General features: G+C 56.8%; 1 protein-coding gene across 1 annotated transcript in view; it reads right to left on the bottom strand.

Annotated features, from left to right (window-relative positions):
• GNG7 (G protein subunit gamma 7) overlaps nt 1-25915 on the bottom strand; it is a 119373-nt gene that overhangs the window by 78228 nt on the left and 15230 nt on the right. Inside the window, exon 2 of the mRNA XM_058728431.1 lies at nt 11831-11888. The gene's annotated coding sequence lies outside the window, so the exon portion shown is untranslated. The remainder of the gene's footprint in view (nt 1-11830; nt 11889-25915) is intronic.

Here is a 25915-nt window from a genome sequence, read left to right as displayed (position 1 = left end):
CCAAGCGGGCTCCACCCGGAACTGATATCAAGAGTCAGATGCTCAACCGAAATGCCCGCAAAATTCTGTGGTTTTAAGCCCCCTGGTTTGTGGTCTTTTGTCACAGTGGCCCCAGGACACTGGCACACGCCTCTCTGGTCTCCCCCCCCAACCCCACGCCGACTGCATAGGAGGAGCCAGCTCAACCCACCGCGTCTTCAAGAAACCGCTCCGAGTATCTGCGCCTGCCCTCACCCACCCTTGGCCGCGGAAGCACCCCCACTCCCCTAGGTGGCTGCCACCTGGTGCCTTTTCCGGATTGCTTTTCAAAGAAATTTTGTTGTAATTTTGATGGGCTGTATCAGTCCCTTCTGGCTGCTATCGCAGAACGCCACGGACAAGGCGCCTTAAGCCGCAGGCCTCACTTCTCACTTCAGGAGCCTGGAAGTATGAGATCGCGGCTCCGGGCAGGGTCCCTGGTAAGGGTGTGCTTCCTCGCGGGGAGACTCCTCACTGTGGCCCACCGCGGGGCCCCACCCTCAGGACCTCACCCGACAGCATCACCTCCCCCACCACCCTCCTGCTCAGGGCGTCCACGTACGAATTTGGGGGATGCAAACACTGGGCCCCTGACGTGGGGGTACGTTACCATCGTCAAACGCCCACTACGCGCAGGCCAGGACCCGGGCCGGCGCGGGTGGGCAGGTCCCCTGTGGCTCCACCCCCTGGCAGGTGAGCTGACCTGGTGCCCTGTGCACACGGGCCTGTGGGCCTGGCACTCCCCTGCCCCACTTTGTGCTTTGCAGGGGTGCACGTCCCCCTGCCGGAACTCAGCCAGCAACTCTGCCTGGAAGGAGACGGAGCGTGTCCCGGAGAGACCCCGACGCCGGCCATGGTGGTCGCTTCCAGGCAGGGTGGCCGAGAGCACAAGGGGAGGGGGGCGTCAGTCTCCTCCTGTGTCATTTGCACCTTGGGAGTTTTTATCCCAGGGCACGCTTATTTGTGCAAAAAGCCTGTATTTCCTCCGAGGGCTGTGCGGGTCCAAGTGGGGGCGGGTGAGGGAGAAGTCACATCTTGGATTCCGCAGCTCAGAAGGGGCTCCCCTGTGTCCTGGGGGGCAGACCCGTGACCTGGGGTGACGTGTCAAACCAAAACGGAAAGGTATTTTATCCCAAAAGAATTCCAAGCAGGGACTCAAACGGGTAGTTTCACCCCCACGTTCATAGCAGCGCGATTCACAGCAGCCACGAAAAGGGTGGAGACAACCCGTGTCCATCCGTGGATGAAGGACAAACGCGGTGTGTCCATCCACATGCTGAAGTAGGATCCAGTCTCAGGAAGGAAGGACGTCCCGCCACCTGCCACCGCGTGGACGGACCCGGAGGCCACTGTGCGTGGTGACAGGAGCCAGACACAGAAGGACACGTCCCGCGTGACCCCACTCACAGGGGGTCCCCAGAGGAGTCCCGTCCACAGAGCCAGAGAATAGACGGTGGGAGCCAGGGGTGGGGCAGGGGCGGGGAGTCCCTGCTTCATGGGGACAGGGTCTCGGTCTGGGGAGATGGAAAGTTCTGGAGATGGATGGCGGGATGGCGGGGACTGCTGCACGACAGTGTGAGTGTGCCTGATGCCGCTGAGCTGTGCACTTAGACGTGGTTAGGATCATGAATTTTTTGTAAAGTTTGCTCCTTTACTTTGAGAGAGAGAGAGAGAGAGAGAGAGGGAGGGAGGGAGTGCTTCAAGTGCTCATGAGGCCGTCTCTGTCCCGAGTTTGTCATGTGTGGCACAATGTGGCCTGTGCACAACCGTGGCAGCCCTGGTGGCCTCGTGGTGCAGGTGACTGTCCCCAGCCGCCCCCTCTGCTGGGCTCCCTCCAGGAGCAAGCCGGTCTTCGGGGAAGCGTGCACAGACCAGCTCTGGCAACCTTCCCTGGTAGGTGCCAGGAAGGGGGTGCAGGTGGCGGGCAAAGAACCGCAGTCCCTCCCCTCCCAGCATCCCAGGTGTTCACCTGGAATGCAGAGGCCCGCCCTGAGGACAGGAAAACAAGGCCAGCTCGGGACACACAGCTGCCGCCTGCGGCCGTCCTTCCTGGGGGATGCGGGCCGGGCCCGCGGAAGGGGGACTCCATTCGCTGCTTTCCCAGGGGCGTGGGCTCCCGGCCAGGGGCACGTTCTGTCCCCATGGTTCTGACACTTCCTTCTCGCCCGGCCAGAGGGAAGGGCGCTGGGACAAGAGCAGGGGTCCAGGGCTCACCGCCAACCTGCCGAAGGGTGGGGGGCCTCTCACGCAGCCCCGGCATTTCCACGGATACCGGAGAAGCTGGAGGGAGGAGGGAGGCAGGGCCCAAAGACGCAGGGCTCTGGGGAGTGACCCCCAATGACCGCAGGCAGAAGGGACACACTGCCCGTGCACCCAGGCCTGGGGAGCTGCGCCCTCACGGACTCCCTGCAACAACCCGGGGCGTCAGGGTGGAAGCCGGTTTCACCGAAGGGCAGGTGAGGGCTGAGCTCCCCGGGCCTGGCTCCGAGGCCCACTCCCAGCCCCAAGCTGGCCTGGCCAGCAGCACCGTGGAAACAGCCCTAAAGCCCCCGGGGACCTCTGCCCGCCATCGCTGGGGTGACTGGGCACCCTCACCTCTGCACCCCAGTTTCCTAATCTGGAAAACATGGTCAGTCCATCATTGCCACAGGTGGGCCTGGAACCCTCTGCTCTTGGCCTCCCTGCTCCCTCTCCCTCAGCCTGTGCCGTCGGTCCTGGCAGCGGCCTCAGCTCCCGTGCCCCTGGAGGATCCCCCTGCATCCAGTCAGCTGCAGGGCCTTATCAACCTCAACTCGGACCTCACTTCCTCCAGGAAGGCCTCCCTGAATACCTGCTTTCACTCGGAGGCAGTATTGTCAGCCATCAGCTCTCTCACCTGGGGTCTCACCCAGGGCAGTCCTGCCCCAGGGGACACCGAGTGAGGCAGGGACATCTGTAGCTGCCACGACTGGGGGACCTCCTGGCGTCGAGTGGATGGGGCCCTGGATGCTGCTACCCCACTCCCCAGTGCCCTGCTGGCTCCACCCCATGGCACCAGGACACAGAAGGGACACAGAGGGCCTGGTTAACGGTTTGCCAGGTATGACCCCAGCCGGAGTCCCCACTGCTGTCTGTCTTCCCACGTAGTCTGTGTGCCTGTCCTCACACCTGCACCCCTGGCCCCTGTCAAGGACACACACAGGGAGCACTGCCAGACCTGGCCCTCTGTCCCTCCGGCCGCCGCTGGCTTGGCGGGCCTGCCTCCCGAGGGCCAGAGGGCGCCTGGCTCCCGCCCCGAGAGCCTGCCTCCCGCAGGAGCAGAGCTCAGCTCAGCGGGAACATTCGTCAGGGAGCCAGGGAACGGCATGTCACATTCCGGGAGGCTAATGAGCTCAGACCTCAGCTCTGGCGATGACTCCGCCAAGGAAGCTACACGTGATCATTACTCGTCCCGGGTTCTGCTCACTGTCCCTGACGTGTCACTGGTCCCGCTCGCAGGCTCGCCTCTCTGTGCAGGAGGTCAGGCGAGGACTGTCCCAGGGCCGCCTTCCCCCCTTCATTCACCCACTCGCTGAACCCCCAGCGAGGGGTCGGACGAAACCCCCGACCTGGAGGTTTCACGACCGGGCCCAGAGGACAGACGCGGCTCGTCTGAATGTCACAGAACACTTAAGGTACTTGGCCCCTCTGCCACGATCTTCTCATCCATGAAATGGGGACAACTGGGCCCTCAACTCAGGTCTCACGGGCCCGAAATCAAGGGACTGGCCGGGCTGAGCTCTCATCTGGAACTTGGGACCCCCTGCCAGCTCATGTGAGCGGCTGGCAGAATCCACTCCCCTGTGGGACTCAGGTCCCCGTTCTCCTTCTGGCTGTCGGACGGCGTTTGCTCTGAGTGTTCCTGACGTGGCCGCTTGCTTTCTTCAAGGCCAGCACATTGCTACTGCCACTGCCCTGCTCTCTCTGTCTGTCTCCGTCTCTCTCATTTTGGCAAAAACCCAATAAACACATGCCTCCACGTCACCCGTCGTCACGTGTCCAGGTCATTAGTGGCAAGGGGATTCCTATCAGTGTGCAGTGGGCGCCTTCAGCCTTTTCATCCCATCGAGGCAGAGACACCTGTGTCTGTTTCCCGGGCCTGCGCCCGCCGGCCCAACACACGCCAGTGACCAGAGCTCTCTCCACCTGACGGACATGTAACAGTCCCGCACGCGCCTACGCGAGGCAAAGCCAAATCTGCGCGCGTGCTGAATGGCTGGGAACCGCACACGCAGGGTCCCCACGCCAATTTCCCGGTTTAGCACCACAGTGACGAGAGATGCTGCCCCTGGGGGAAGCGGGACGGAGGGGGTACGGGATCAGGCCTCAGGAGTGACTGTGACTTCCAATGGATCTGTAATTATTTCAAAATACAAGTGTTTTAACGATTAGGTGAATCGATGGCACCTGGGCGGCTCAGCCGGTTAGGCGTCCGACTCCTGGTTTCCGCTCAGGTCACGATCTCACGGTGTCGTGGGTTCGAGCCCCGCATCGGGCTCTGTGTTGACCGCATGGAGCCTGCTTGGGATTCTCAATCTCTCTCTGTCCCTGTCTCTGTCTCTCTGTCTCTCTCCAAATTAAAAAAATAAAAACGAGGCGAAGCTGTGAGTACACTCGGGTGTAACTGGGACAAAGCGGGCCGTGCATTCTGCAAACACGCCCTTTCTCCCCCAGTCCTGACCCCCCAGTCCCGGTGATGCTGCCAGCACGGAGGGGGTGGACGAGGCATCACCTGCTCAGCCCTGGTTGAGGCTTTGGGCCGGCTGTCTTGAAGGAGTACACTCCCTTCTTTCCCTTTGTGGCCAACAGGATTCTAAGAGCCCCAAATCCCTGCTCCCTGAACACGCTGTGTAGACCAACCCTCAGTGTGGACAGGACCCGGGAACATGGTAAGATACTATTTCCTGCTGAGGCTATTTGGGATTTTTTGTTTGTTTGTTTGTTCGTTTTTAGAGAGAGACAGAAGGAGCACACACATGCACAAGCAGGGAAGAGGCAGAGAGAGAGAGAGCGAGAGCGATAGCGAGAGAGTCTCAAGCAGGCTCCATGCTTGGCACGCAGCCCGACACAGGGACCGAGCCCATAACACTGGAATCACAACCTGAGCCAAATCGAGAGTCGGATACTTAACCAACTGAGCCACCCAGGCGCCCCATGCTTAGGCTATTTTGTATGGAAGAAGGGGTTTGAGTGACGTAATTAAGCCCCCAGATCGGTTGACTTTGAATTAATAAAAAAAAGGGAACACACGTGGGTGGGCCTGGCCTAATCAGGTGAACCCTTCAACGGGTCAGAGACCTTCCGGACGTAAGAGACTGGAAGCAGGAGGGAGCCAGTGGAGGAGACCATGTGGCCCCTGAGAGCCCAGGGTGGCCCTTTGCTGGCCGCTAGCAAGGCAGCAGGGATCGCAGTCTGATGACAAAGAAACTGAACCCTGACGACAGACCGAGTGAACCTAGAGGCAGGTCCTTTCTCAGTCAAGCCTCAATGACACCTCAACGCTGGCCAAGCCTGGTGAGGCCCTGGGCACAGATCCCAGCCACGCAGTCCACACTGCTGCCCTGCAGACCCAGGAGCAGATAAGCCACGTGGAGCTCGCTGTGTGTGGTGATGTGACGCAGCCCCGGCTAGCTAACACATTCTAGGTGACGGCTCTCCCATCACTTCCACATTTGGTCACACACGACGGATACTCCTTTCGTTCGGAAACTCCAAGGCCGTGGGGAGCGGGGAGCCAGGAATCGTGCACGGAGCCCAAGACAGGTCTTTATTACAATGCCCGGTACCAGCCCTCCAAAGGCCTCCCCTCCAGTTGCCATCACATGGGGGGGCACCTGCGACAGTTAGAGAGCACCGTGATGCAGTCTGTAGCAATCGAGGCAAGCACCCCGCCCCCCACCACACACCTGCATCTCCCACACCTGCTCAGGCCTCCACAGCCGGGCTGATGTCGGCCCCGGAGTCCCTCTTGCTGCCTCCTGCTGCTGAGCACATCTCCAGGCCGTCCCTTCCCCTCTGTCCTGCGTACCCGACCCTGCCCTGGGGGCTTCCGCAGACAGATGTGAGCAGTGAGCCCAGCGAGGCCCAGGGACACGGACGTTTGCTGACCGAATGATTGGGAGGGAAGGAAAATAAGGAACCGACAACCCACCGGCTCCAAGGGAATCAGGCCGAGAATGGGCCCTGGGAAGATGCGGGACCCCCGTGCCCACCCCAGGGGAGGCCCTCAGCGGCTTCCACCCGGCTCCCGGCTCCCCCGCCCCCACCTTCCTGTCCCACGTGACTGTCGCCCTGTGTGTTTTGAGTCAAGAGGCTGCAGTTTGATGAGTAGCGAGCGGGGCGTGTGCGCACCATGCCCTGCCCCGAGGGAGGCCGACTGTGCCAGCGGTTGCCCAGCAACGCACACGTGCCCGAGATGCGTGGCCTCCGCTCCTGAGTTGCCACTGGGCAGCTCCGCTCCAGCAGCCCCACGGACGGGTCCCCTGTCCCGGTGATCTCCCACATGAGATTCCCTGGGTCTGCATTGCCAAATCAGTAAAATCCGACAGAAACTTGTGGTGTGCCTTGGCCCGCAGGGTCAGGAAGACGGCTTGGGTGGGACCCAGGCAGTGACGCACGTGGACAGTGAGGCAGGACCCTGACTCCCTGTGGGAGCCGAGAATCCTGCACAGCCGGGACCTCTCGCCTCGCCACGGCGGACACCGGGGCAGGTCACAGTCTGGGGGTGTCCTGGGCGCTGTGGCGGCGGGGCAGTATCCCTGGGCCCCCCGCTCGATGCCAGGAGCTTCCCGGTCGTGACGGCCACAGTCCTCCCAGGATGTGGGCCCGTGGCCCCTGGGAGAGCCCCGGGGAGAGCCTGGGTTAGAGGGTCAAGCTCACGTCGGAGCCACCGCTGCTGCCTTGGGAAGGGCCCACGTCCTGTCTGCCGGATCGGAGCGGCGGGCTACAGGATGAGGGTCTCAGGCACCGCGGGCTGCAGCAGGGCCCCCTGGGCCCGCTTCACACGCCACGGCCTGACTATGCATGCGCCGTGTACGTTTCTGCTGGAAAGGCAGCGGCAGCCCGTGACCTTTCGTGAGCAGAACGCTTTAAGATTTTGACTGTGGGTCTTGGCAGTTTGTGCAGCAGGACAGCTCGTCCGCAGAAAGAACTGGTAATAACGTGCGTTTCCACAAGCCTGGGAAGGACTTGAGGCGGGGAACCAGCCGGGGGTGGCGGGGGCAGCGGGCTCTGACTGGAGGGCTGGGGCTGCGGTCTGATCCGCTCGAGGACCACTCCAGAGATAAAAGGCTCCGACGGTGCTCTCGGCAGGAATGTTCACCCGCTCGCGGGAGAACAAGCGGCAGTCAGGAAAACACACTCAGTCGTTTGAAGGTCGCGGCGTGCTTTTGTGCTCCACGCAGCGAGCGCCGGTCCTTGTCCGGGCGCCCTCCCCCTCCCTCCGCACCATGGGCATCACGGCCGGCCACTCTGTCGGGGCTGAGCAGAGACCCTGGCCCCTAGTCCCTCGATGCTACACCCCTAGTACGACAACCACAGATGGCCCCGGACACAGCCCGGTGTCCCCTGGGGACAAGACGGCCCCCAGTGAAGAATCAGAGATTTAACCTAACACATGCAAAATATCATTTCCACTGCGGCCCATTTCAGGTGCTCAGCGGCTGCCGGTATTCGTGCCGGTGGTTCATGCCTACCTACCATGCTGGAAACTGCAGCTCAAAGACAATGTCACATCCAAAGGAAAGCTAGCGCCACAGTGGCCTGGTGAGCCCAGGGGACGCCCAGGGTGAAAGTCCAGAGCCCTCAGGGCACAGGGGGCCTGAGCCGTGGTCCCTGGCAGCGGCAGCCTGAAGGAACTGAAGGAAAGCTGGGTGCCTCTCCAGGAGGCCTCGGCTGCGGTCTCAGCCCCCAGAGCTCCGAGGCTGCGGGAGGGCCAGCGGCTGGGAACCCGATAAAGACAGTGTGAGAGAGATCATTAAGAGAGCCTCCTCGTTCTGCCCCCAGGAGATCCTGGGCCACGTCTAGGGACATTTGTGGTCATTACATGGGGGGGCTCCTGGCATCGAGGGGGTGGGGCCAGAGATGCTGCTCAGCCCTCACAGAGCCCCGGACGCCCCCAGAGAGTGACCCGCCTGGGCTTAGCGGTGCTGGGGCAGGGGGAGCCCACAACGGGTGTCCAGTTCCTGCTAGCACGTCAGCTCTGTGGAACCAAGGGTTTTCCCCATGTGGTCACTGCCGTCTCTCCATGGCCAGGCCCAGGCACACACTCGGAAATCCCTGCTAAGGGAAGGGCTACCCTGTGCCCCGGACGTAACCACCCCAGGGACCGCACTAGAAGGTGTGACACGGGCCAGATGCCACACCTGGGAGGCCCGAGGCGGCTTCTGAGGGTTTGTGCCGTTTAGGTGAGTCCCAAAGGAAGGGACTGTACCGGGCCAGAGCCACCAGCCACTGCTCCAGATCATGGAAGGGGGAACATTCCAGAAGCCAGACCCAGTCCCCGAGGTGGGGGTTGCAGCAGCCAGGCTGCCCACCCCCAATCCTGTGCCTTTGCTTCTGTGCTGTGGCCTCTGCTCTGGCCACTGGGCCATGCCCGGGTCGAGTGGGTTTCGGGGTGCAGGTGTGCCGGTACCCTGAGCCCCCAAGGTCACAGGCCAGTGCTTCCTTCTCCCTCCTCAACCCGGTGAAAGGGGCCAGCTGGGGCCTGGGTCCACGGAGGCTCTGGATCTGTAAGGGGGATGGGGGCGGGGAGACAGAGTGACCCTGGAACTCTCGGTGCTGGAATGTCCTGGAGAACAGGGACAGGGTAGTCACAGAGCTCCAACAAGGGTGGGGGAGAGCTGGAAATACCGCACCTGCGCCCACAGAGGCTCGAGGCCCAGCGGGGGCAGACCCCGTGGACCTTCTCTGCCCCCTTGTGGTCGCCAGCGGGAACTGCAGCATCCTGTGGGGCGGGCAGAGGGGGGACCCCTGAGCCCCAAGCCCCCGGAGCAAACACCCCAAACTCCTGTTCGTCCTTGAGCTCTGACATCTGTTGGAGGGCTGGTTCTGCCGTCAAGACAGGTGGCGGGGCCCCTGCTCAGCGACACCCCGGCTGCTCAGGTGGTAAACCCTGGCCAGGGTCTCGCGTGTCTGTGCACCTGCAGGTGAGCAGAGTGTGTTCAACGAGTGACTACCAAATTAGCACGTAACCAGGGAAAGCCCGGCAACCCCCTGGAGGGGTGCCTCCGTTGTGACAGAGAGCTCCCCGCGGGACCTGCCCACGGAGCACCTGCTCACCGCACCACTCCACGCCCCTCTGCACGCTGCCCCGCGTCCCCCTGGGGCAGGGGGCAGGCTCACCAGTTCGTCTGCTTCCAAGATTTAAGTATAAAAGATGCGATCCGCACAAAGTGCAGGTTAATTGCTTCTTGTCATCTTGAAATTTGGGGGCACGCCAAAGACAACACATTCCCTACGAGAACGCCCACGGCGAGTAGAGGGAACAGCGTGCTCAGAAAAACATTCACGGCCTACGTGACGGACACCAGACGGCATCCAAACGGAGAAAGACAGGAAGTTCCAACACACGTGTCGGAAGAGTTCAAACACGTCGATGAGACAGAGGCCCCGCCGGGAAGGTCAGTAAAGAGCACAGCCAGGCCGTGCACAGAACACACAGCTCAGGGGAGAAACTGAAGCCCTGAGGCGGCCTGGCTGCTCCCCGGGGACGGTGCGTTCCTGGAGGGCACTGGGGCTGTCGGACAGGCGACGAGGACACCCGGACTCTCCCTCTCTCTCTCACACGCACGGCAAGCACACACGTGAGCATTTACCCCAAACGACAACCAGCCAAGGGTGTATTAAGTTTGCACAGAGACAGTCATCCCGGAATATGAAAGAAAGAAAGAGAGAAAGAGAAAAGAAAAACAGGAAAACACCCCCCCCCAACCCACCCAGAGGCTAATTAAATCAGTTATAAAATTATTTTAAAAGAAATGTGGCACAGGGGCGCCTGGGTGGCTCAGTCAGCTAAGCGTCAGACTCTTGGTTTCGTCTCAGGTCACGATCTCACGGTTCGTGGGTTTGAGCCCTGCGTCGGGCTCTGCGCTGACAGTGTGGAACCTGCTTGGGATTCTCTGTCTCCCTCTCTCTCTGCCCCTCCCCACTCCCACTGTCTCTGTATCTCTCAAATAAATAAATAAACTTTCAAAGAAAAAAAAGAAACGTTACAATTTGCCTAGAATATGGGATGCTAAGCCAGCGTCCAGAGAGATGACAGAAACACAGGTTTCCTGTCGAGGAAAGACGCCCCTCAAGCAGAACCAGCACGTTACGGAGTAAATCCTTTGGCTCTAAAATCACACGTGTGGATGTAACTCCCAGAGATCCGGGCAGAACGCGCCCCAGGACGTCAGCACGGCCGGCGCTGGGCGGGGCCCTTAGGAAACTCTGCGGCCCCTTTGTGTGCGTTTACACTTTTTTTTTTTTAATTGTTTCTTTTAACGTTTATTTATTTTTGAGACAGAGAGAGACAGAGCATGAACGGGGGTGGGGCAGAGAGAGAGGGAAACACAGAACGGGAAGCAGGCTCCAGGCTCTGAGCCATCAGCCCAAAGCCCGACGCAGGGCTCGAACTCACGGACCACGAGATCGTGACCTGAGCTGAACTCGGACGCTTAACCGACTGAGCCACCCAGGCACCCCTACACTTCTTTAACAGGACAGCGGTCCGCCTCCAGCTGGCCGGGTGCCCTGTGAGCCGGACTTCACACGGGAAATCTGTGTGGGTCCCACCGGGCGCCCACACATCACGCCCACCCCAGGGCTCCCGTTTCGGCTCTTGGTCTCTGTCCTCAGGGACAGCCTCTCTCCTGAGCTGAGCCCATGACCACTGCGAGCTTACTGAGGGGCACCTCACAGGCCAGAAAGCTCACCGGGTGGAAACGTGGTTGGAGGAGTCGGCAGCGAGGGTGCCAGGGCGTGAAATCACCCCCCACGCAGTGTTCCTGGCACACATCCGCAGAGTCCCCGTTCCCTCCCCAGCCCCTAGCGGCCACCAAGCACCTTCCCGTCCCTGCAGACCAGCCTTTGCTAGAAACTTCCCCGAGACGGACCCACAGCACGTGTATCTTCTGGGGCTGCCTCCTTCTGACATTTTTTCTTTTAGACTCAGGCGCAGACACACGCTTGGGAATATCCAACATCACAGAGACATCCGATCTCCCTCAAATTTACTGATAAGTCAAACACAACCCGAATCAAAATTCCCTTGGCATTTCGGTTGGAAGCCAGAGGTTGACTCTAAGCGAAGATCACAGATCACACGACAGAGAAAGCCGCTGGAGGGTGGCGGGGACCTCCGCGGGCAGGTGCAAGGGGAGAGACGTGGGGCTACCGCAGGCCCAGCCGCCTTGCCCAGCTCACCTTCACGCCGTCCCTCCTCCCACACGACAGAAGCCACCCAACGCCCTCTGGAAATGAGACCAGATGGACAGACGGCCGAAGTCAAGAGAGCAGGACCTCAGCCTTGTTCGTCTCTACGGCTGCCTTGGTGAAAAGAGCGCCCCTGAGGCCACGTGGTGCCTCCCAGCCGCCAGGACGGGCGCCAGCGTTGAGATAACGTCTGTCACATCCAGTGACTCAGCTCTGGTCCTGCCAGTGGCTACCCTGCACGCCCCGCTGAAGCCTTTCGGGTGAGGCGCCCGCCTCCACGGCAAGCCACTCCCCCTCCTCAGCCCGGCCCAGAACGGCCAGCCATTCGACGTCCCCTTGAACTCTGACGGTCGAGTACGAGACGCATCGCGGCACTGACCTGTGCACGAGGCTTAGCTGTCCTCAGCGCCGAGGCTCAGGAACCCGATGTCCGCTCCCTGGAAGAAAAATGGAACAGTTCAGTGGAGCACCATTTGGCCGGAAACACGTGTCCGGCAGCGGCGGTGAGGAAGGGTCTGGAGCTCACGGTCAGACCGTCACGAAGGCCTGCCTTTCGGCTGCTCTGCCAGGCTCAGGACCTCCCGGTGCGGAAGTGGAGCTTGACCACTTTACCAGAAAGTTCTGTCAGAGATCTGCGAGGTCGTCCCTACTAAATTCTCCAGATGCTCCCAAACTAAACTGAGGAAAGGATCGGATGCTCACGTGACCTTTCGTGCCTTATCAGGACGTTCTCCTGCATGACTTGACTCTCAGAGTCCCCTGTGAGGGAAAGGTGGAAACTGAGTCAACCCCCTGCCCCAGGGCACCCACCAGGTCACCGGGGTCTGCCTGCCGAGATGTGAGGACCAAACGCAAGGTGGGATCCAGGGTGGGGTCCCGGGGCAGGACAAGGACCACAGGGGCGAACTGGTGAAATCTGAATAAAGAGTGGGGCCGGGTTCAGGGACGTGCACGGTCGTCACAAATGCACTGTGGTTCTGGGAGGTACGGCCACAGGGGAGGCTGAGTGAAGGGCAGACAGGAACTCTATCTTTTAATGAAATTTTTCTTCATTTTTATTTGAGAGAGAGAGAGAGAGAGGGTGGGAAAGAGGAACAGAGACAGAGAGAGACAGAGAGAGAGAGAGAGAGACAGAGAGAGAGAGAGAGAGAGTCCCTAGCAGGCTCTATGCTCCCCACAGCTTGATCCCACTGTCCTGGGATCATGATCTGAGCTGAAATCAAGAACACACTCAACTGACTGACAGCCACTCAGGTGCCCCAGACAGGAACTCTGAAATTCTCCTGAAAATCTAAAATTATTTTAAAATTGAAAACTTATTTTAAAAAAACCCCAAAACTCAAAAGATGCCGGCTCCCTTTTCTCAGAGTTCAGGGCCGTTGTGTTGTCAACCTGGGGCCAGGATGGAGAACCGAAGTCCCCACCATCACCTGCAGGTGGCGCCGCTGCCTCAGTAACGCCCCAGACGCGGCTGGGGAGCTGCTGCAGCGCCCCGCAGAGGCCAGAGGGCGCCTCACTGCTGGGGGCGGCGGGTGGTGAGAAACAAGGGCCCGTCCAATATGCGCCCCCTACCCGCCCTGGAGCACTCACTCCACTCACTTCAGCCTTGTAGGGGACGTCCACACATACGATCATTCAAGTTTTTATTTCTGACTCAATTAAAGACTCACGAGAAGTTGCAAAACTGTGCCCAGGGGTCCTGGGCACCTCGCACCCAGCTCCAACCGTGCTGGCTCCCTGCACCACCAGGGGCCTTTGTCCAAACCAGGAAACTGACCCATCACTAGGCATTGTTTTCTAAGGCCTTCTTACTGAGACACGGTCCTCAGGCCACGCAGTTAATTCACACCCAACACACAGTTCAGGGCTTTTGACTATTTTCACACTTGTGCAACCATCGTCACAAACAATTTTAGGACTTTTTCATCACCCCTGAAGGAAGCCCCATCCCCATCAGCCATCACCCCTCCCCAGCACCCCCGGTCCCCACGAGCCCCCTCCCTGTCCCTGGATGAGCCTGTTCTGGGCGTTTCACACACGTGCACTCACACCCCGTGTGGCCTCTCGTGTCGGGTTCCCTCCCTGAGCGTCGTGTGTTCAGGATCCGTCCGCAGGGCGGCGGGCGTGGGTGCCTCGCTGCTGTTCACGGCCAATCATGTGCCCGTGCATGGACGGACACGCTGCGTGTACCCCTTCGCTGCTGATGGGCACTTGGGTGTTTCCACCTCCTGGTTGCTGCTGCTATGAATCGTGCTGCTGTGGACATGGGGTCACGACTCCCTTTAAAGATGGTTTCTCACCTCTGCCTTCACACGTGCCAACCGCAAATCTCCCCGTCCCTAGCCCTTCAACACCAGCCGCTGGCTGTCCTCCAGCCCTGGGACCTGAACTTGAGCACTGAGGCGACCCCCGCAGACAACCAGACCAGCTCGTCCGCGGCCCACGAGACAGGCTGTGAGTGGCACCAGCTGGCGCCTGCCCGTCCCCGTGACCTTCACCCAGGCAAAAATGCTGGGCTTTCACTTTCCCCATCAGGGGGACCCACAGGCCATCCTGAAGGACCAGCAGTGGGATGAAGAGGTGGGACCCTGGTACCCCGGGGCGTGCTGACCCCACACAGACCCACCGGAGGCACTGCCGGGAAGCACAGTCACAGACACCAACAAAGGAAACGCTGGTGGGAAGGGCCACGAGCCGAGGGGGCCGTAAACCACGCTGGAAACAGACACCATTCGTGACTGCGGCCACTGGGGCGCCTGCGTGGGAAGGACTCTCACCTACATTTATCCTGGGCCACAGTTCTTACAACCTGGGACCCCCATCTTGTCCACGTGCTTCTTTTTTCTTTTCTTTTCCTTTAAATTGAGATGTGATCCACCTACCCTAAAAGCCACCCTTTTGGAGTGTCCAATTCAGCGGCTTTTAGGATATCTGCGAGGTTGTACGAACGCTGGGCTAATTGCAGGACGTGGTCGTTACCCCCCTGGAGAGACCCCGCGCCCGCCAGCATTGCTAGGATCGTGTGTCCTGGGAGAAGGGAGACCCCGGAGTGCCTGGGCCGCGGTTTACCGCAGGCCGCGGACTCGGCATGTGGTCAGTAACCACTGGGGTTTCCTGTCCCGGTTGGTGCTACGGGAAAGCCTGCAGAGCCCAGAGGACCCAGGGGAGACCAGGCCACCCCCGCAGAGCTGCTCCCTGTGGGCCGGTTCCAGCCCGAGCCTCGCCTGTGAAAAGGAACGGGCAGGAACCCCGCTGCACGCCTCCGGGACGGGCCCAGGGGCTCAGGGAGCCCCTGTTCTCAGCCGCTGCCAGCAGCTGCGTTATTTATCAACGTGATAAAGGAAGACAAAACCCGCGATCACAAACCAAAGGCGCGCTGGGTCTTCCGCCCGTTAATTTCCCAGTGGGGTGGTTTCTACTTCCCTCGTAATTCTGGAGGGGCTCCACAGATCTGCAGCCTAGTATCTCCGCACGGTGAGCTGGGACATGGGCAGGGGGACCCTTAGCTCCCACACCTGGAGACCCCAAACTGCCAGAAACAGGGCCGTGAAACTAGGCGTTAGGGGAGACGACAGGCCGACTTCTACTTGAGAGTCTGTGCCCAGCGGGACACACTAGCTTGGGAGCTGCTGCCATGTCCAAGCGCCCCGTGTCCTCCTGGGAAGCAAACCCCTTTTCAGGCAGGACCCTGTTACCGACCTCCTGGGCCAGGGGAGGGGCGAGGCAAAGACTGAACCCGAATGTCAACGAGGACTTTGGTCAACGGTCACGTATTAATATTGGCCCATCGACTGCAACAAATGTGCCCCACTACGGCAAGATGGTGACAACGGGGGAAACGTGGAGGGGGCAGGGGGTATGTGGGAGCTCTATTTTCTGCATTTTTCCATCACCTAACACTACTCTAAAAAGCAGTCTATTAAGAGAAGATCTTGAAGAGACAAATTAGGAGAATTCTGAATTTAGAAAGGAGGAGGGAGGAGGGAGGAGGGAGGAGGGAGGGGGAGGGGGAGGGGGGGGAGGGGAGAGGGAGCCTGTCTTAGACCAGATGATCGCGAAGTGCTCACATTCACCAGTGATTGCTTCAACGAGCTGTTATGAACCAGACCCACAGAGAAGCTGGGTCAGTCTTGGCCAAATGCATTGCCTACTTTCCCCCCCACCCCCGGAAGCCTCTGCAAGTAATGTAACAATATGATACGGCAAGGATCAGACTCTCCTGACCGCTCAGGCCCGGAAAAACCTACACCAGAGCCATCCTCCCCGCTGCCCCCCCCTCCCCGCCCCCGGCCCAGGGACCACAGCAGCCCCATGAGTGGATCAGAGAAGAGCCCTAATACAATCAGTCCCAAACCGCCTCCCTCAGATTACTCCCAGATCCCATTTGGCCAACGGAAAGCATATTGTGGCCGGGGATAAGCGGATTTCTGCAAGACGGCACCGAGCGGCACACTACCCGTTCGCTGTCCGTGGTCCCCACGGGGCTCGGAGCGGCTCGCTGTGACACAGCAGCGGAGACCTGAGACTCCTGCCCTCAGCGCTGACTCGCCTGACATCTCCACCTACACCTCTGGCAGCCGTTACCTTTTTCTAATGGTGAGCACTGAACCGCAGTGGAGTTTCACTGGAGTTTTCGTTTTCTTGTCTTCCCAATGTCTATCGACCTGATAATCTGGGGAGACACAAGAGCCCAACGGGGCCCAGGAGATTCAGCAGAACAACAGGGGTGAGAAAAGGAAGCCTTTGGAATTTCGCGAATTACCACAGCGTAAATGCCAGCGCCTCCTTTCTGAAACGGAAGGAAGCCCCTGCCTGTATCCCCTTCCCTGCAAAGCAGGTCTCTCCCTCCACCCCCAGCACCCCTGACTGTCTGTGGGCGCCATCTTGGGCGTTGTGGGGCATCGAGCGTCACCCCTCAAGCCCACCCATGCGATGCCAAGGGCACCCCAGTCGCGATGACCACAAACATTCTCCAGGCCCCCACCCCCCACCCCAGCGGGGACCCAGCACTCGGCAACAGGCAGATCTTCCCTGCCTGGGCCACAGTTCGCGTCTCCGTCTATGGGAACGGAGTGGGTGGGACCGGGGTGTTGGAGCCCCCTAGCTCCCCACACTGATGCCCGCCGCCCCCCCCCCCCCCGCCCGCGGGCAGCAGGAGTGCGGGCCTCCAGGGAGGCTCCAGATAGCAATGCAGCCGCTGTCCTTCATGCACTCGTTGCCACAATCACCCCAGCCTTCCCCCGTCACCACAGCAACCATCTAAATATGTCACCCTGACTGATTCTGATTGCAAATGAAGTTGGGGGAGGAGGAGCCTGGGGGAAGGCACCGGTGGGGAGGCACAGGGGGGCAGGAGGGGGGACAGGAGGTGAGGTGGCTGGTGGAGGGCTCTGCCAGGACTGGCCCAGATCAGGCGCCATCACACCCCTGATCAGATGGGACACGAGGGCACCGCTCGCTTGACCCCAGGGTTAAAGGTCTCTGGTTGCCGAGCACAAGAAGGCAGCTGGAGTGCCGCTGCCCTTTGATCCCAGGTCCGTGGTGCCTCTGGAGGTCCTCCAGACCCTCCTCCACTTAACCCACGCTGGGGGGGATGGGGGGGTCACCTGCTCCATACCATCTGACCAGGACCGCCGCGGTTTCTTCTGCTGTCACACGTGGTCAGGGACCTGACTCAACTGTTTTCCAAATTATCATCACAGGGTCTCCCCCCACCAACCTCGCACTGCAGACATTGGGCTGGGTGGTTCTCTGCAGGGCATCCCGGGCACCGTGGGGGCTGAGCAGCGTCCCTGGCCCCCGTCCCCATCGATGCCAGGAGCCCCCCAGTCATGAGGATCACACAGACATCCCCAGACACTGCCCCTTGTCCTAGGGGGCAGGGCTGCTTCCCTGTGCGAGGCAGCGGTCATCAAACCCACAGCGCCTGGAACTGTAGCATATGGGGGGACAGGCAACTGATTTAGGAGATGACCAATTTCCAACAGAAAAAAAAAAAAAGAAAGAAAACAAAATGTGTAAAAACAGATTTCTTTTTCCACTCGAAATTAAACTAACTACACCGAGTCCCATGGAAGGGGGGTGGTGGGGACATATATCCTTATATCTGAGAGGCAGCATTGCCAAACACTGTCTGTCCTGACTTCATGGCTGATGGACTCTTCTGTGCCTCAGTTTCTGAATCTGTAGCACAGAGATGATGGGAGCACCTACCCCGTGAGTGTTTTTCAGATTTAATAGCTGAACATATATAAGCTGCTTATATCAGTGCCCGACACTGTTAATAGTATATAACTGCTTTAGGGGCGCCTGGGCGTCTCAGTCCGTTAAGCATCTGACTCTTGATTTCGGCTCAGGTCGTGATCTCACGGTTCATGGGTTCGAGCCTCACATCAGGCTCCACAATGACAGCGCGGAGCCTGCTTGGGGTTCTCTCTCTCCCTCTCTCAAAATAAATAAACGTTAAAAAAAAAAAAGAACTTCCTTATTATATGATACGTATCGCAGAGTAAGTTACACGCCACAACTTCTCCATTACTCAGGACTTGTGTGATCTGCTTTGTTGACAAGACCAGGGTCCAGCAAAGTGTTCCCAGGAAGGGCCAGATGGTCACTATTTTTGGCTTTGTGGGTCAGGTGGTCTTTGTCACTACTACTCGCTCGACGTGGCTGCGGGAGACAAATAGGTGTGGTCACGTGCCAATAAAACTTTATTTACAGGGGCACCTGGGGGGCTCAGTCGGTAACGTGTGCGACTTCGGCTCAGGTCATGCTCTCACCATTCAAGAGTTCGAGCCCCATGTCAGGGCTCTGTGCTGACAGTTCAGAGACTGCTTTGGATTCTGTGTCTCCCTCACTCTCTGCCCCTCTCCCACTCACACTCTGTGTGCGTGCATGTGTGTGTGTGTGTCTCAAAGATAAATAAACATTACAAAAAAAAAAAACCCTTCATTTACAAAAGCAGGAGGCCTGGATTCAGCCCACAGGCTGTAGTTTGTGACCCCCGGAACAGAAGTCAGTTTATTAAAACACAGCACTAGGGGCGCCTAGGTGGCTCTCTCAGTTAAGCATCCAACTCTGGCTCAGGTCATGATCTCAAGGTGAGTTCGAGCCCCGTGTTGGGCTCTGTGCTGACGGCTCAGAGCCTGGAGCCTGCTTCGGATTCTGTGTCTCCCTCTCTCTTTACCCCTACCCCCCTCACACTCTGTCTCTCTCTCTCTCAAAAATAAATAAACATTAAAAACAGGGTTTTGTTTTTTTTTTTTAACATGGCACTATTTTAGCCACAAATTATCATATCCAGGCGCCACCACAGAGAGACCAGGGCCATCTCATCCTGAAGCTAGACCCTGGGTCACATGGAAAAGCTCCACGCTGCCCCTGACCATCACCCAGCAAAATTACCTCCAACCATCCTGCCACACAAAACACCCACAACCACAGAGGGGCCACTTCTGCTGCTGCCCGGAAGGTCACCTTGAAAAAAATCCACCACCCGACTTTCTAGTAAATGCCTCGTCTTCATCAGTGGGCTAGCAAACCTTGGCTGCAAAGGGCGCCCTAAACGTCTAGATCTGGTGAATGAAATCGCCACCGGTAATGCCCTTGATGACCGCCGCCCCCCTCCCCCCACCACCGCCCAGTGGGACAGGGTTTCTGCACACGGAAAGTCTGAGAAGCCGCCACAGCCCAGTGGGGCTGTGTCATGTGGGGGTCCTGGATGAAGTTCTGGGGCAGAAAAAGATAATCAGGGGGAAAGCAGAGAAGTCCAAAGTATGGAGCGCAGTTAATAATGACATAGGAATATTGGCCTATTGACTGTGACAGGTGCACTCCGCTGATGGAAGGTGTTGGCCAAAGGGGCCCCGGCTGTGGGCTGCGTGGGAACTCTGTACTGCCTTCCCACTTCCTCTGAGGATCTGAAACTATTCTAAAGTGAAAGTTTACTGAACAAGAGAAGAGAAGAGTGACGACAGGCAATTAGCCGTTGATGCTAGGAGCACTGAGTCCCTGTGACAGCAGCTAATAATGACACGATTATATAAAACCTAGAAGAGAAAGACGCTAAAAACAGGATATGCTAATCGACAAGGGAAGTTTGCTCTTCTGACAGGAAGGGGGGAGGAGGGGAGAAGGTGGCTGAGCGGGGCCCCGGGTCCTGCTGGAGCAAGGCTCTGAGACATCTCCGGCAGACCCGGGCGACAGGGCGCATTCACTCAGGGGGCCGTGGCGTCCAGCAGCACTCAAGCAAGGCCTGCCGAGTCTGCAGCCAGTGCCCGGGCCCGGAGGAGGGCAAAGGTTTTATGGATGGAGAATTCTGGAAAATAAGAGGGAAGCTGTGGGCCAAAGAAAGAAAGAAAGACAACTAACAACTAATATGGGACCCTGGTCTTTGCACGTTACCCTATTAGATACTTCCATCTACACCGGGGTCTCTCCCCTCCAGCCCCACAGACATTCAGAGCCACTTCATTCTCTGGGGGCGTCCCAGGCACTGGGGGGGGGAGGGGGCTGAGAAGCACCCCTGGCCCCACCCCCTCCGTCCCAGGAGCATCCCCAGTCATGACAACCACATGACCAGTGCCCCCTGTGGGGCAAAATCACCCCAGATGAGAACTACTGTCCTACAATACCTAACAATCTAGTTACAACCCCTAAGAATAATTATCCTTGCTCTACAGATGGGGAAACGGAGGCTCAGAGAGGAGATGAAACCAGCCTGAGGTCACCAAGCTAGAGAAGAAGGGGACAGTCATGAGTGTCGAACACCACTTCTAACAAGGAGAGGCCTCTGAACTGGGAAGGAGGCAGCGCTGACCTATCAGAGACCCGAGACCAAATCTGGCCCACCACTTGCTTTGTAAATAAAGTTTTATTCAAACACGGCCATGCCCCTTCACTTATACACCATCCAAGGCACAGCTGCACCTCCAAAGGCAGAACCCGGCAACTGCAGCCTCTGGCCTGTAAAGCTGAAAACACTCACCCTCTGGCCCTTTACAGAAAGTCTGTTGACGCCTCACAGGGAGACCCTCCACCACCACTCCAAGGCCCCGCAGTCTAAGTGCCCAGGGAATATGCTGTTGAAGAGATACAGACAACACAGGCAGCCTCCCCGGAGGGGAAGCACATCTGGCCTGGTTCTGCCTGGTTCTGGCCAAGGAGGCCGGCCCTGTGTTCTCCTCCTGCGCCAGAAGGGGATCTGCCCCTCCCCATCCGCCTTCCAGGGAGCGCGTGTCATTGTGGGTGTGCGGGGACTGTCGGGTGAGTGGCAGCTGGCAGCACGCCAGCCCGTGTGCCTTGGAGGCCCCGGTGTGTGGGCTGTGCTGTCACCTCGAACCTGCTCTCGCGTGGGACGGAGCGGAGGCTTCTGCTCCGAGCTGTGGTGTTTGCCTGACTCCGTGGGTCAGCCCTGCAGCCTCGAGAGGGTAAAACGTGCTGAGTGAGGACGAGCCCAGCTCATCTTCCGGGGGCTCCAGCTGCCTCGGCACAGCTCTGGGCCCCGGTGCTGGGACCCACAGAATGTTCTGGAATCTGAAGGTCACCTCGCTCCATGTTTTCCGCCCCCAGCACTGGGGGCGGGTCATGCTCTGGGGGAGGGGGTGTCCTAAACACTCTGGGGGCTGAGCAGGACCCCTGGATCCACCCACCCGAAGCCGGGACCACTCCAGTCATGACAGCGAAAAATGTCCCCAGATTTTGACTGGTGGTAAATATGGAAACTGCTGGCTCTATAAAAGGACTTGCTGGGTGTTCATGCTGGACTCGACTCAACCAGAGGCTGAACCAGGGGAGCTCAGGGGCTCCACGAAACCAAAACTCCAGTGCAGCACCCCCGACATCTTGAGACATTCTGCACCCGACAAGTTCCAAACACGCGATCTGGTCGGTCCTTGTTTTCTGTAGCTTGCATACTTCCGGATCTGGTCCTCACCGACCCTACACACTTCTCAGGGCGGCCGTAACAAGTGACCGCAGACCAGGCGGCTTAAAACCACAGGGACTTGTCTCCCAGCGCTGGAGGCCAGAAGCCCACGACCCAGGAGTGGCCAACGATGATGACTCTGGAGTGGGAGGCCCAAGGCCACCCCTCCTTCTGCCCCAGATGCCAGTGGCTCTGAGCCCCACATGGCCGGAGTGGCCAGCTGTGTCCTTCAGATGAACCACAATATGTGCCCAGGTAACCTTCACTCCCCTACATTCCAACATGCTTTTCTGACTCACGGCCACCTCCTGGGGGACTGTGTTTGGGAACGAGCGGTGCACGAGGACATTCCTCCACGAGGGTGCAAGGCCACAGTGGCGGGGGCAGGGGGAGCTTGCCACGTTCTAGTGGCCCATCCTGGGGTCACAAGAGGGAGGTGGGCCCCAGGGCAGGCAGGTGGTGACAATGGGGGTCCTGGCTCGCTGGACAGGGGCACCTCTTCCAGCCCAGCTCTGTCACCGCACGGGAAGTGGCCTGATGTCATCAGCTCTCCCAAGTATCCTGAGGAGCTGGGAGCTCTTTTATTATAAAATCTCCAGATTTTTCAATGTTGGGAATAATTCAAAGTTTAAAACCACTGGGTTTGGTTCAGCCAGAGATCAAGGTCAACACCAAGAACGGTAAGCCCTGTGGACAGCATGTGTCCCTCTGTGTGTTCTTACCCCAAAACCACAACCCTCGTCTGACTGGGAGAAAACACCAGACAAACCCAGATGGGGGGTGTTCTGTAAGACTCCTGCCCTGTCCTCTGCACGACTGTCCAGGCACAAAAGACAAGGAAAGTCAGAGAAACCGTCTCAGCCCAGAGAAGCCTTAAGGAGACGTGACAACGAATGCCATGTGGGTCCTGGGGCAGAAAAGAGACGTTTTCTGGGAAATGGGAAATAATAAGGAAATCCAAACGAAGTACGGACTTGAGCTGATCATAACGTATTGATACTGGATCAATAATTGTGACAAATGCACCACGCTAACGTAAGATGCCAATACCAGGGCGTGGCCAACGTGGGAACTCTCTGCACTGTCTTTGCAACTTTTCTGCAAATTCAAAACTACGCCAGGTAACTTTATTTTAAAGACTGGTTTGCAAACTGCCACCCAGGCGCGTTGCCGTAACATTCCACAGGATGTTCACGACGGCCTTATATTTTGCTGTGGAAGGCCCGATTTGTCTTCCAGGCTCAGTGGGCTTGTTCTCAAAAGTGACCATCAGAGAAATATAAATATATAGCCACGAACATGTTTTTAGAAATTAAAAAGCTGCTGGGATGGCCAAGCTCCCAGGCATGTGGACAGGGTTTAATCTATGAACCAGCACACCCAGGACCCAGGTAGGAGAGCAATGACACAGATAGAAGGTGGTGGAGCCCCTTGGGGGGCACGAGCCCAGCCCTCAACGGTGCAGAGGGGCACAGAGGTCCCTGGCCTCCTAGCAGCCTCTCGGCCAAGGAGGGCCTCGAAACCACATCAGTGGACACCACTCCCAAGTAGTATCAGCGACCACAGCTGCTGTCTGAGCTGGGGCTCTGAGGATCTGGATGACTTCACCCTCATGCCAATATGGCTACAAGATCAGGAACCACTCCCTTTCTATCTCAGTTGAGGAAAAAAGCTGTGTTTGTTTGTTTGCTTGTTTTTAAGCTACACAAAACCTAAAACACTGCCCAAAGCCAGCGAAAGGGATGGAAGAGTTCAAACTGAGGTTTAACGCCAAGCTCACCAAGGGAGAGATGCCTTACGACCTGGTGGATCTCCCGTGGAGACACCCAGTGTCTGGAGATGTTGGAGGAACTCCTGGCATGGAAGGGGTGTGGCCAGGGATGCTGCTCAATCCCTACAGTACCCAGGACGGCCCATAAACGAAGACCCAGCCCCAGTGTCCATAGTGCCAAAGACGTGAGCCCTTGATGGACAGGGAAGGAGTAATAGTGTATCATACACCCAGACCTATATGTGCTAACACTGTAGGAGATCCAAGACATTGGTAAGTACCAAGAACTACAGACAAGTACATCAACTAGCACAAGCCATCTGAGTTACAACATTTTCTTGAAAAGATACATTTGTACACATACTTGTATATGCAAAGGAAAAAAAAATTCTAGAAGAAAACACCACCAGAACCATTAACAGTTACAATGGTGAGGAGGACTGAGGGGTGGGAGGTTAATTCTTTGTTTTATGTCCTTATATATAATTTGAAATTTTGTTTACCATGAGCATAATTGATAGTTCAAAAATTAATTCTACTAACTGGGGACATGATTATATTAATTACCTAGCCCAAAATGTCAACAGTGCCTCGACTGAGAAACGCAGATGAATGGCAAATATAATTTAAAGAAATGACCACCGAAGCAGTGATGTGTTAAAGATTACCTCCCCAGAGAAAGGAGGCAGAGAAACGGGAAACATGAGAAAGACTCATGATTAAGAGGGAAAAACAAAGGCAACCATCAATGCAGACCAATATGTAAGACGGAATGAGTCAGTCACAGTTGGGGATAAGAGATGGCATCCAAGATATGAAATCAAACAAAGTAGCAGCTATGGACTACCCCACAGGAAACACGAGGATCAATTTCAATTCAAGTGCACAGCCCAACCCATGCTTTAAAGACTGTTCCATGGAGATGGACTCTATGTGGACCTGACCTCTAGGAATCTGCTTCCCAGAAGGCAGCGGTACAGTCACATGCAGCCAATGAACAGGCTATCCCACACAAAGAAGGAACCTAGTGCCCCCCACAAAAAGCAGACACCGTACAGAACACCTCCACACATAATTTACTGGGTGTTGGCCACAAGTTTTCTAGAAAAGCAAACTTGAAGATTTTAGCTCTGAGCTTTTGGCCTCAAAAATAGCTTCTAAATTATAAAGGGAAAAATCTAGGTATTTTTCCCTCTGCCATTTTTATTTTAACATTCTATCAATTGGCATTTTCTAAGTATTCTTTGAAAACAATTTTCTAATGGCTGCCCATATATTTACATTGAGTTAATAATATACCGTAAGTGATGTACCAATTTCCTTACTATTGAGTATGTAGACTGTTCCCAATTTCTGCTTTATAAATAATGCTAAAGTGAACATCTTTATGCCTGTCTCTAATTACTTTCTTAGTATACGTTCTTAGAGATGGCATTATGGGATTAGAGAGCATTAAATATTTTTAAGATTTTTAAAAACACACTACTAAGTTATTGTTGAAAAAGATTACTCCATTTTATACTATCTTTCTGTCCACACCCTCATCAACACTGGTATCATTGTTTATTACTCCTCACCTACTTTAAAGGTGAAAAATAGACTCTTCTTGGGTGTTGTTGTTTTTTGTTTTTTGTTTTTGCAATAAACTTTTTACTTTAGAATATTTTTGGATATGCTGGAGAGTTGTAAGATAATACAGACAGTTCCTATATATCACTCACCTAGCTTCTCTTAAAAGTTGACAACTCACATAATCAGGGTGCATTTGTCACAACCAAGACATCAACATTGCTACCTTACTGTTAACCAAACCCCACAGTTTATTCAGATTTCACTGGTTTTTCCACTAATGGCCCTCTTCTGTTCTAGGATGCCATTAGGATGCCACAGTGCATTTATCACACTTTCTACCTGTGGTCCCTAATCCTTAGAACCACCTTATAAACTAAGGCTTAACATCTCCATTGTGCTGATAAGATAAGGCTTTGGAGAGGTTAAGTGACTTGCCCAAGTTACACAGCTGGTGAACAGCCGGTCCAGATGCAAGCCACACATGAGAGATTCCGGATCTAGAAACACCATGAGCATGCCTCCCTCTCTCTCATCCCGTCCTCACTTCCTCCGAGCATGCAAAGCCTGGTCTCTAATTCCCCACTAACAAACCAGGTGATCCAAGCAAGGTGATACAAGTTGGGTAATCAACCAACATGACAGAATTAAGTCATTTATTCTCCCCTTCCAATAGCCACTCTGGGAAACTATTTCAAAGCAATATGCCATCTCATGACATCTCTGGATGCATCCTCAGAAATCACCTTTGGAAGGAGAAAAGACTCTTATACCTGAGAAATACAGTCCTAGGACTTGGCAATGAATCTCCCATTCAACCAAAATTGAGCCCTTCCTGTTGGACCACTGACCTTACTCACCACTGAGTGACCTCTGGCTGGGTGGGAGGCACTCTGAGATGGTTCCCTAGTGATCCCCAACTCCTGGTACTCATGCCTTGTGTCAGGACCTGCCCCTGAGTGGGGGCAGGACCTGTGCTTGTTCCTAACCTCTAGAATATGGCACAGGTGATGGGACATCACTTCCACGATTATCCGACGTGACAAAGTAACTTCCATCTTGCTAGCAGACCTCCCCCTTTGCTGCTGTGATAAAGCAGGTTGCCTACCAACCAGCAGCCAAAAAACTGAGTGTGGCCTCCAGGCAAAAGCCAAGAAGAGCTCAACCATGCCAGCAGCCGCGTGAGTGGGCTTGGAGGT

Source organism: Neofelis nebulosa, chromosome 4 (assembly GCF_028018385.1).
Source record: "Neofelis nebulosa isolate mNeoNeb1 chromosome 4, mNeoNeb1.pri, whole genome shotgun sequence".
Classification (NCBI taxonomy): Eukaryota; Metazoa; Chordata; class Mammalia; order Carnivora; family Felidae; genus Neofelis; species Neofelis nebulosa.
Note: the sequence above shows the minus strand (reverse complement) of the source record. Positions and strands in the feature narration are given on the sequence as shown.